The following is a 7,358-nucleotide window of genomic DNA, read 5'->3' as shown; positions in this document are numbered from 1 at the left end:
CAGTTTAGTTTCTGGAGGACCAAAGAGAGTGGCTTTCCCTGTCTCCTCAATAGGAGAGCAGTTTCTGCCAGGTGCTCGCTGACCACCTGGGGGGTGAGAATGGACAAGGGGAAGGTACTAGATCATTCCTTTGGGGCCTGATGAGTTGGGGCTTGGTGACTGAAGGGCACACTTCTATGGGCCGGCCTGCCATGTGGCTGTCCCCGGTCCCTTGCAAAGTTCTTCAGATTAGCTTCTCGGCCCAGGTTGTTCCCTGCTTGGGACCCAGGACAAGGGGCTCCTCTCCCTCTGGGCCCAGGCACTGGGGTGGCCATGGAGGGGTGGCCTGGTGGGGACTTGGGTCCTATGGAGAGGAGGCCACGGAGATATTGGCTGGCTTCCTTTTTTCAGGAGGCCATGGGGGCAGCATGTGTGTGGGGCAGGGCACTATGGGCCTGCGGGCCCCCACCTCTCACCCAGCCTGAGGCATGGTCTCAGAAGCCTCCTGCTTGTGGAGTGATGGAGTTGGGGAGGGGGCTGTTAGGCAGGCTGGAGAATTCCCAGGAGGACCCTCAAGTTTTCCATTCTCAGGAAAGGCCCTCCCAACTTCCTGTTGGCAGGGCAAAGCCTATGATGGCTTGGAGGGTGAGTGGTCCCCGAGTCCTCCATTTTGTACCGGTGTCTGTGGCCAAGAGGAAGAGGGAAGGCAGCAGGAATGCAGGAATCCTGGCCAGGCGCTGTCCCAACAGGCTGGGGCGGGCGGGCTGGGCTGGTCGCTAAGCAGCCTGTGCAAACAGCGAAGACACACAGAGCAGCCCCTGTGTGTGCGGGCACGTGTGTGTGCCCGTGCCGGGGGCCTCCAGGCTCAGGGGACCTAGGGCCTCAAACCATGGTTGGGAGCCCTTCTTGTTACTTTACAGCTGCTGTCATACACAGGCCCGAGGTGGGGGTTCTGCCTGCTGATACCTGTTGAGGGCTTACCAGGTCCCGGCCTGTCCATTCATTAGCTCCTTTAATCCTTACACCTCCCCCCCCATTACCTGCTTGTATAGATAGGGAAACTGAGGCTGTGAAAGGTCACACACACTCAAGGCCACAGAGCAACCGAGTGGTAAAGGCAAAGCAGGGTTCAGACTGAGGTCTTTCTGACTCCAGAGTGTGGTTTTACCCCCAGACGTGCATGGACGCGGGTGTGCAGAAGCATTAGTGCATGTGGAGATGCGCGCTTGGACACGGCCTTGTATTGGCCTGTGTCTAAGGATGCCTGGTAGGTGTGGGTACCTGTACCCATCTGTGGAGGTGTGTACACAATGCCCATGCACGAGCATATGACACATGTTACATGCTCGCACATACAAGCACATATGTGAACACACTTGTGCATGGTGAGTGTGTATGTGCACATCCGCACCTAGCCGTGTGCCTGCCACACGTGGTCCTCTCCAAAGGCTGACCTCACCCTCCAGCTCATCCACCTTCCATCCCTTTCTTGGGCTCCTGCCTTGGCACAGGTGTCAGTGCCCCAGCAGGACCTATGATGGCCTTGTGGGCGGTACCAGCCCTTGTGAGGATTTGAAAGAAGGTGATTTGGGGGAGAGATAGGATGGGCAGGGACAGAGCTGGATAAGAGGAAGGTGCATAGAATGAGAGGGGTTAAGGCTGGGGCTGAGGCTGGCCTGGGTTTTCTTCAGCCCTTGAGCAGGGGACTGGCTCAGGGAACCCTGATCCTGAGTCCCTTGCTTTACCTGCCTCTCTCAAGGCTCAGTTCCCCACTGCCTAGGGAACTGACCCACGGAGACCTGTGGGGCCTGGGGGACTTGGCTGTGTCCTGTCTCCTTATCTGTGTGTGCTAGGTAATCGCCCCTCAGCCTCTGAGGGGATTGAGAGGTGAGGAGACCCAAGAAGGGATCCTTTGGGTGTGAGGGAGAAGGGCTGAGGCCAAATGCTAGCCCAGTGCACCGCCCCTTTGCATGGTTGCTCCACTGCTTATGCGGGGCAAGGAGGTGCAGGTGGAGCAGTGGTCAGCAGGGGGCGCTCGGGGCCTGCGGATGGCGGGGAGAAGCGTTGCAGGCTGGTAGCTGAACCAGGATTGGCAGGGCAGGGCAGGGCAGGGCTGGGCGGGGCTGAACCACTGGCAGAGACCCACCTGCAGGTGGGGTGAGGGTAGGAGTGGAAGTGCAGAGTTCAAACCACTTGGGACAGACTCCCAGAGAGACAGATATACACCCCTATCCCAGAGGAACAGACATAATTCCTCCACCAACAGATTCATAGACCCTCTGAGGGACAGGCACAGGGACAGCCTCCTCCCCCTCTGTGACATTCTGGGCTGGTGTTAGAGGGCCCATGGTGGGGAGGGGGGAAAGGTGGAGCTGAGAGTGACCTGGCAGGGGTGCTGGGCCTTTGTGACAGTGTGACAGCTTTGAGGCAGCAATGGGCCCTGGAGTCAGGCAGACTTAGGTCAGATTCCAGCTCTGCTCTGGGGCACCCACAGGCAAGTCACTCAACCTCTCCCGAACTGGGAGCAAGGTGTGCTCAGTGCCCCACACAGGCCTCAACACACAATGTGGCTATGGAGGTCATGACAAGTTGCCTGAGCATGGGCTCCTGGGGATGTCCTCACTTTCCTTTAGCAAATATTTAAGTGCCAGGCCCATCTGTGAAACACTGGGGGCACCGAGATGAGCAAGGCACGTGGCACCTGCCTCTGGGAGCTAACATCTGATGGCGGGGTGTGTGTGTGTGTGTGTGTGTGTGCGCGCACGCGCGAGGACTTGTTGAACTGAGAACTAACCCCCTCATTTAGATGCTTTAAAATGGAAATTACAGATTAAAAGAAAGACTGGCAGAGAGGGTGCTTTTATTTCTTGTCAAGTGCAGGGCCGGGAAAATTCCAGATCTTACTGTTCTGTTCTGGCGCTCTACTTCTTAACACAGAGTCAGATCCAGCCACTCTCCACTCCAGACCTTCCCCTCACTCAGTCCAAGCTGGAGTCCAGCGATGGCCCACGGGGCCTGGCACCATCCGCCCCTGAGTCTGACCAGTCTCTGCCCGCGCTCCCCTCAAGCATGCTAGGCGGGGTCCTGCTCCAGGGCTGTTGTCCTCTGCTGTTCCTCTCTGTTGGAATGCTCTTCCAGGGCATCTACGTAGCTTGCTTCTTCACCCCCTTCAGGGTTTTGACGAAATGTCCTCTTCTCAGCGAGGCTTTCCCTGCCCTCCCCATTAAGCAATCCTACCTCCAGCACTCTTGTGCACCTTTCTCCTTTATGTTTCCCCGCAGTGGTTCTCATTGCCATCTGGCCAACTATCTCTTTTACAATACATTTCTTTCTTATCAGTCTTCCCCCGTGAATGTAAACTCCACATGAGCAGGCTTCGGGCAGATTTGTTCCTGCTGTATCATCAGAGTCTAAAACATGCCTGGCATGTCATAGGCATCAATAAATATTTGTCAAGTGAATGCTGAGTGCTGGTCTGAGGTGGCTCTGGTTCCTTGGTGCTGGGAGCACCGTTCCTTGGACGGAGTGCCCGGCTTTGCAGCTGCAGCTGGGCTACCTCCGGCACAAACCTGTTGGGCTGGAGGACTTGGGGATGGGGAGGAGAAGGCGGGAGCATTCTCGTTCTTTCTTGCTCTTTTGGGGACAGAAGTTGAGTGGCTATGCCACCAAACTCACATGCCTTAGTTGGGATGGAGTTGAGAGGCAGGTTTCTTCCTTGGAAAAAAATTAGCAATGTAAAAAATCTAGCAATCAAAGTGCAGTGGTAGGTGATCTTTCCCCTCTCCTTCTCTCCTTCTTTATTGCCTCCTCCCTCCCTCCCTCCCCCCCCCTTTCTCTCTTTCTTTCTCATCCCCCCCACCTCTGACAACCACATTGTGTTCTCTGCTTCTATGAGTTTGTTTGTTTGGATTCCACACATAAGTGAGATCATATAGTATTTGTCTTTCTGTCTGACATTTCACTTAGCACAATGCTCTCAAGGTCCATCCATGTTCACAAATGGCAGGGTTTCCTTCTTATATGGCTGAATAGTATTCCATTGTATATGTACAGTATAGCACAATTTCTTTATCCATCCATCCATAGGTGGACACTTAACTTATTTCCATATCTTGGCTATTGTAAATAATGCTACAGTGAAGGTGGGGGTTCAGATATCTCTTTGAGGTAGTGATTTTGTTTCCTTTACATGTATTCCCAGAAGTGGAATTGCTGGGATCATATGAAAGAGTTAGTATTGATTTTTGGAGGAACCTCCATACTTTCCATAGTGGCTGCACCAATATATTCCCACTAACGGTTCACAAGGGTTCTCTTTCTTCACATCCTCCCCAACACTTGTTGTTTCTTGTATTTTTGATACTCACCACTCTGACAGGTGTGAGGTGACATCTCACCGTGGTTTTGATTTGAATTTCCCTGATGATCAGTGATGCTGGGCACCTTTTCATGTTCCTGTTGACCATCTCTGCCCATTTTAAAAATTGGCTTTGTGTGTTTTTTTCTTTTCTTTGTTGTTGTTGTTATTTGCCACTGACTTGTATAAATTCTTTATATGTTTTGGATTAGCCCCTTATCAGATATATGATTTGCAAATATCTTCTCCCATTCCGTAGGTTGCCTTTTCATTTTGTTGATGGTTTCCCGTTGCGCAGAACCTTATTAGTTCGATGTGGTCCCACTTGTTGATTTTGGAGGGACGTTGATCATTTTTGAACAGAGGGGTTCCAGCAGGGGATTTGCAGATGTTACACACTCTCTACCGGGGGAATATGGGCGGGCTGCCTTCTAGAAGCCCAGGGGACCTTAGCCATCTTGGTAGAACAAAAGCTTTAAGTCCCAGCCGTTTCCGTTCCTGTAGAAGGAAAAGATTTTACTCTGTCTAATGCCCCTGTCTCTGTGTCCATGAAGCAGCTCCCTGGGGCCCTCACCTGGGCTGGGGATTTGGTTAGGGCTGCCTCTTTCAGCCCTGGGAGTGGTATGGCTTCCTGGGCTTACCCCCTGGAGTCCTCAGCACCTACCCCGCTTCGTTCTTGCAGCTTTCAGTACCCACAGTATCAGCTACTTGCGTGGAATCCCTTCTGTGTGAAATGACGAGTACCAACCGACAGACCAGAGAAGGAAAAATCAAGAAAAGCAGGTTGTACTAAGTGCTCTGAAGCACACCAGATAGGGGGCTAACCAAGCCAGAACGAAAAAGTGGTGTGGAGGTAGTAGGGGCTATTTTGGGTGGGCGGGTCTCTCTCAGAGAAGGTGACACCGGAACTGACAAATGAGATCTGACAGTGAGAGGAGCCAAGGTGGAGGGAGGGGAGGAAGCCACATCTCTGTGCCCACAGGCTCTCTGGGGCCGGCGGGCTGTGAGCGCCCTCCCAGCGCACGGTGCTGCCCCGTTCCAGCCCCTGCGGGTGGGCAGAGGAATCGCTCAACCCTGGGAGCCTCCGATCACTGAGGCCTGAGACGAGAGCTAAGTGTGCAGGGACGGGATCCCAGGTTGAACGCTGGGAAGCGCAGCTCCGCCTCCCTTCTTCCCCGCCTCCTCCTCCCTCGGGTTGGGGAAGCCCAGGGGGCCGGGCTCCCTAGAAGTGCTGGTCTCGCCGCGGCCGGCAGGGGGCAGTGGTTGTCGCGGTGCTCGCGGCGGGCGCTGACTCGCTACTGCGATGTAGCATCCACTTCCCCACCCCTCTCCAATCCTCAACTGCTCACAAAAGCGGCTCTGAGCCCTGGTCTCTCTTGCAGGGGGGAAGGTGTGGGAGAGGCTGGGCAGATGGTGTGGACCTGGGCCAGGTAGGGGACTGGTACCAAGTCCCCTCGGGAATTAGGGGGAAAATTTTCATAATTCACATGCTTGGTGTTACTGCTATTTTTAAGCGCTTAGCCTGTGCCAGGCACAGTGCTAAATTCTTTTATCGTGCCTCATCTCTCTAAAGATTCACAACAGACCGGGGAGGAAGGTACTCTTATCTCCCAGAGGTTGCCCAAGACCACACAGCTAGAACCAGAGTGTTTTCTACAGGCCATGTCTCAGTCACTCTGACTGCTGCCTGTGTAGGAGGGTGAGGTGCCCATGGAATCAAGGTGAGTATGGAGGGAGGGGCAGGCATCGAGGTGTTGACAGCACCTGAAGGAGCACCCAGCTTACTCCTTTACTTTGCAGACAGAGAAACAACTCCAGGGAAGGGACATGGCTTGCCCAAAGAGGCGGGGTGGGGGGGGGAATGCGAGGGCACGCAGGGCGGCCTTCATCCCAACCTGAGACCCTGACCCAGATCCTGGCCAGAAGCCATAAGCCCCCTGAGGACAAGGACTCCACGTTACCCTTTATTCCGTCCTCCCTCCCTGCTGGGCCTAGCACAGGGTGCGGCACACAAGAGGGACTCCAGAAGTCCTCCATGGTGGGTGCATCTTCTGTCCCACAGTAGCTGCAGGCACCTGCCATTCATGCCTCTGTTCATTTATCCAGCATTTAGTAAGCACCACTTGTATGCTTGGTGCCCTTCGAGACATGGGGACGCACAGTTCAACGACACGGTTCACAGCTGGCTTACCTCCTGGTGGGGATTTCAGGGGTTCCCCCACCTCAGGACAGGTGCTTCGTGGCTTTCCTCATCCTCAGTGCAGGCTTCCTCTGCTTGTGTCCTGTGACTTGCTGTTTGCTCTTTGCCTGGGCTGGAGGCTGAGCAAGTCTGTTCCACTTCCCTCTTCCAGGCCATTCCTGCTCCTTATTCTTTAGTAGTGGCAATGCCCCCTCCTTCCAAGCTGCTTCCTTCCCCTTCTCCAAGGCCTCTTTGACTCATGTCCCCCAGCTGCTCTGCAGACCCCAGTGTGGTCTTGAGCTCTGCCCAGGCATCCCGAGTTCTGTCTGTCTGTTTCTTTGTGGAAGGTTGTCACCAGGATGCCGACTTGCTACTCCTGGCCCAAGATGTATGAGCTCCGAGCACCCATGCTGAGCCCGGGGGTTCAGGCTGGGCACCAGCAACTAGGTAACTGCTCGGCCTCACCACACTTTGTGTTTGAAGGTGGGGGTCTTCAGTCTCCATTTCACCAACTGCTGGGTTTGGTCATTTTTGGTGCCATTATGGCACACAGTCTGCAGGTAAAAAATGGTTCCATGAAACCAAAATGCTTTTTTTTTTTTACCTGCTGGGTGACCAAAGTTATAGTGATTAGCCTCTCTGGGCCTCAGCTAATGATACCTGTCCTGTCCGTCTCACAGGTAGTTGGGGGGATCAGAGATCAAGGAGAAGAAAAAGCCCAGCCCAAGTAGGGGCTTGGTTTTGTTCTACTCAGAGCAGGGGTCCATCCTTGGCCAAGGATTCAGTGAATCCCTCTAAAGGGCAGGGGTGGGATGGAGGAGGAAGGAGGGAGCTGGCACAGGA

This window comes from Suricata suricatta, chromosome 10 (assembly GCF_006229205.1).
Source record: "Suricata suricatta isolate VVHF042 chromosome 10, meerkat_22Aug2017_6uvM2_HiC, whole genome shotgun sequence".
NCBI classification, from domain to species: domain Eukaryota; kingdom Metazoa; phylum Chordata; class Mammalia; order Carnivora; family Herpestidae; genus Suricata; species Suricata suricatta.
This window is presented reverse-complemented; position numbering follows the sequence as displayed.